This window comes from Danio aesculapii, chromosome 2 (assembly GCF_903798145.1).
Source record: "Danio aesculapii chromosome 2, fDanAes4.1, whole genome shotgun sequence".
In the NCBI taxonomy this organism is placed as follows: domain Eukaryota; kingdom Metazoa; phylum Chordata; class Actinopteri; order Cypriniformes; family Danionidae; genus Danio; species Danio aesculapii.
The window spans coordinates 29,980,546-29,986,148 of NC_079436.1; positions in this window are offsets into that span (position 1 = coordinate 29,980,546).

A 5,603-nucleotide genomic window follows, 5' to 3' on the forward strand; every position below is an offset into this window, starting at 1 on the left:
TGACAGTGTCTCTGCTCTTTATTTTTTAGAGCACTTAATAATAATTGTGTGACACAAACGCGCAAAATGTATGAAGCCAGATAAGTCTCAAACATAAAACATATAGAAAATATAATTTATACAACTACGTCACAATTCACATTTACAAAATCCAATCAATAAATTCAAAACACGATTCAAAAAGACACAAATCAAATTCATGAATTCAAAAATACACAAATCCAATTCAGAAATTCAGAAATACACAATTACAATGAATAAATTCAAAACACGATTCAAAAATACACAAATCCAATTCAGAAATTCAGAAATACACAATTACAATGAATAAATTCAAAACACGATTCAGAAATACACAAATCCAATTCAGAAATTCAAAACATGATTAAAAAAAATCCACAAATCCAATTAATGAATTCAAAAATCCACAAATCCAATTCAGAAATTCAAAAACAAACAAATTAAATTCATAAATACAAAAATCAAATTCAGAAATACACAAATCCAATTCAGAAATTCAAAAATACACAGATCCAATTCAGAAATACACAAATCCAATTCAGAAATACACAAATCCAATTCAGAAATTCAAAAACACACAAATCCAATTCAGAAATTCAAAAATACACAAATCCAAGTCAGAAATTCAAAAATAAACAAATCCAAGTCAGAAATTCAAAAATAAACAAATCCAAGTCAGAAATTCAAAAATAAACAAATCCAAGTCAGAAATTCAAAAATAAACAAATCCAAGTCAGAAATTCAAAACACGATTTAAAAATAAACAAATCCAATTTATAAATTTAAACAAATCAAAAATACACAAATCCAATTCAGAAATTCAGAAATATACAAATCCATTTCAGAAATATACAAATCCAATTCAGAAATACACAAATCCACTTCAGAAAGTCAAAAATACACAAATCCAATTCAGAAAGTCAAAAATACACAAATCCAATTCAGAAATTAATTTCTTAAATTCAAAAATACACAAATCCAATTCTTAAATTCAAAAATGCACAAAACCAATTCAGAAATTCAAATATGCACAAATCCAATTCAAAAATATACAAATCCAATTCAAAAATACACAAATCCAATTCAAAAATACACAAATCCAATTCAGAAATTCAAAAATACACAAATCCAATTCAGAAATTCAGAAATTCACAAATCCAATTCAGAAATACACAAATCCAATTCAGAAATACACAAATCCAATTCAGAAATACACAAATCCAATTCAGAAATTCAGAAATACACAAATCCAATTCCTGAATTCAAAAATCCACAAATCCAATTCAGAAATTCAAAAATCCACAAATCCAATTCAGAAATTCAAAAATACACAAATCCAATTCATAAATACACAAATCCAATTCAGAAATACACAAATGTCCAATTCAGAAATTCAAAAATACACAAATCCAATTCAAAAATACACAAATCCGAATCAGAAATTCAAAAATACACGAATCCGAGTCAGAAATTAAAAAATACACAAATCCAATTCTTAAATTCAAAAATACACAAATCCAATACACAAATCCAATTCTTAAATTCAAAAATACACAAATCAGATTCAAAAATACACAAATTCAAGTAAGAAATTCAAAAATACACAAATCCAAGTCAGAAATTCAAAAATACACAAATCCAAGTCAGAAATTCAAAAATACACAAATCCAATTCAGAAATTCAAAAATAAACAAATTAAATTCATAAATACACAAATCCAATTCATAAACACACAAATCAAATTCAGAAATTCATAAATACACAAATCCAATTCAGAAATTGAAAGTACACAAATCCAAGTTTTAAATTCAAAAATAAACAAATCCAAGTCAGAAATTCAAAAATACACAAATCCAATTCCTGAATTCAAAAATCCACAAATCCAATTCAGAAATTCAAAAATCCACAATAACAATTCAGAAATTCAAAAATCCACAAATCCAATTCAGAAATTCAAAAATACACAAATCAAATTCAGAAATACACAAATCCAATTCAGAAATTCAAAAATACACAAATCCAATTCAAAAATACACAAATCCAATTCTTAAATTTATAAATAAACAAATCCAATTCAGAAATACACAAATCCAATTCAAAAATTCAAAAATACACAAATCCAATTCAGAAATTCAAAAATACACAAATCCAATTCAGAAATACACAAATCCAAGTCAGAAATTCAAAAATCCACAAATCCAATTCCTAAATTCAAAAATACACAAAACCAAGTCAGAAATTCAAAAATACACAAATCCAATTCAGAAATTCAAAAATACACAAATCCAAGTCAGAAATTCAAAAATAAACAAATTAAATTCATAAATACACAAATCCAATTCATAAACACACAAATCAAATTCAGAAATTCATAAATACACAAATCCAATTCAGAAATTCAAAATACACAAATCCAATTCTTAAATTCAAAAATAAACAAATCCAAGTCAGAAATTCAAAAATACACAAATCCAATTCAGAAATACACAAATCCAATTCCTGAATTCAAAAATACACAAATCCAATTCAGAAATTCAAAAATCCACAATAACAATTCAGAAATTCAAAAATCCACAAATCCAATTCAGAAATTCAAAAATCCACAAATCCAATTCAGAAATTCAAAAATACACAAATCAAATTCAGAAATACACAAATCCAATTCAGAAATTCAAAAATACACAAATCCAATTCAAAAATAAACAAATCCAATTCAGAAATACACAAATCCAATTCAAAAATTCAAAAATACACAAATCCAATTCAGAAATTCAAAAATACACAAATCCAATTCAGAAATACACAAATCCAAGTCAGAAATTCAAAAATCCACAAATCCAATTCCTAAATTCAAAAATACACAAAACCAAGTCAGAAATTCAAAAATACACTAATCCAATTCAGAAATTCAAAAATACACAAATCCAATTCATAAATTCAAAAATAAACAAATCCAATTCATAAATGCACAAATCCAATTCAGAAATACCCAAATCCAATTCAGAAATTCAAAAATACACAAATCAAATTCAGAAATACACAAATCCAATTCAGAAATTCAAAAATACACAAATCCAATTCAAAAATACACAAATCCAATTCTTAAATTTATAAATAAACAAATCCAATTCAGAAATACACAAATCCAATTCAAAAATTCAAAAATACACAAATCCAATTCAGAAATTCAAAAATACACAAATCCAATTCAGAAATACACAAATCCAAGTCAGAAATTCAAAAATCCACAAATCCAATTCCTAAATTCAAATACACACAAAACCAAGTCAGAAATTCAAAAATACACAAATCCAATTCAGAAATTCAAAAATACACAAATCCAAGTCAGAAATTCAAAAATAAACAAATTAAATTCATAAATACACAAATCCAATTCATAAACACACAAATCAAATTCAGAAATTCATAAATACACAAATCCAATTCAGAAATTGAAAATACACAAATCCAATTCTTAAATTCAAAAATAAACAAATCCAAGTCAGAAATTCAAAAATACACAAATCCAATTCAGAAATACACAAATCCAATTCCTGAATTCAAAAATCCACAAATCCAATTCAGAAATTCAAAAATCCACAATAACAATTCAGAAATTCAAAAATCCACAAATCCAATTCAGAAATTCAAAAATCCACAAATCCAATTCAGAAATTCAAAAATACACAAATCCAATTCAGAAATACACAAATCCAATTCAGAAATTCAAAAATACACAAATCCAATTCAAAAATAAACAAATCCAATTCAGAAATACACAAATCCAATTCAAAAATTCAAAAATACACAAATCCAATTCAGAAATTCAAAAATACACAAATCCAATTCAGAAATACACAAATCCAAGTCAGAAATTCAAAAATCCACAAATCCAATTCCTAAATTCAAAAATACACAAAACCAAGTCAGAAATTCAAAAATACACTAATCCAATTCAGAAATTCAAAAATACACAAATCCAATTCATAAATTCAAAAATAAACAAATCCAATTCATAAATGCACAAATCCAATTCAGAAATACCCAAATCCAATTCAGAAATTCAAAAATACACAAATCTAATTCAAAAATACACAAATCCGAATCAGAAATACACAAATCCGAATCAGAAGTACACAAATCCAATTTAGAAATTCACAATTACAAAAATTCAATTCCTAAATTCAAAAATACACAAATCCAAGTCAGAAATTCAAAAATACACAAATCCGAGTCAGAAATTCAAAAATACACAAATCTAATTCAAAAATACACAAATCCAATTCCTAAATTCAAAAATACACAAATCCAATTCCTAAATTCAAAAATACACAAATCCAATTCAGAAATACACAAATCCAATTCCTGAATTCAAAAATCCACAAATCCAATTCCAGAATTCAAAAATCCACAAATCCAAGTCAGAAATTCAAAAATACACAAATCCGAGTCAGAAATTCAAAAATACACAAATCCGAGTCAGAAATTAAAAAATACACAAATCCGAGTCAGAAATTCAAAAATACACAAATCCAATTCAGATATTCAATTCTTAAATTCAAAAATACACAAATCCAATTCAAAAATACACAAATCCAATTCAGAAATTCAAAAATACACAAATCCAATTCTTGAATTCAAAAATACACAAATCCAATTCTTGAATTCAAAAATACACAAATCCAATTCTTGAATTCAAAAATACACAAATCCAATTCTTGAATTCAAAAATACACAAATCCAATTCTTGAATTCAAAAATACACAAATCCAATTCTTGAATTCAAAAATACACAAATCCAATTCTTGAATTCAAAAATACACAAATCCAATTCTTGAATTCAAAAATACACAAATCCAATTCAGAAATTCAAAAATACACAAATCCAATTCTTAAATTCAAAAATACACAAATCCAATTCAAAAATACACAAATCCAATTCTTAAATTCAAAAATAAACAAATCCAATTCAAAAAATCAAAAATACACAAATCCAATTCAAAAATACACAAATCCAATTCAAAAATACACAAATCCAATTCTTAAATTCAAAAATACACAAATCCAATTCAGAAATTCAAAAATACACAAATCCAATTCAGAAATTCAAAAATACACAAATCCAATTCAGAAATTCAAAAATACACAAATCCAATTCAGAAATACCCAAATCCAATTCAGAAATACACAAATGTCCAATTCAGAAATTCAAAAATACACAAATCCAATTCAAAAATACACAAATCCAATTCAGAAATTCACAAATACACAAATCCAATTCAGAAATTCAAAAATACACAAATCCGAGTCAGAAATTCAAAAATACACAAATCCAATACACAAATCCAATTCTTAAATTCAAAAATACACAAATCCAATTCAAAAATAAACAAATTCAAGTAAGAAATTCAAAAATACACAAATTCAAGTAAGAAATTCAAAAATACACAAATCCAATTAAAAAATACACAAATCCAATTCAGAAATTAAAAAATACACAAATACAATTTAGAAATTCAAAAAGACACAAATTTAATTTTTGAATTCAAAAATACACAAATCCAATTCAGAAATTCAAAAAC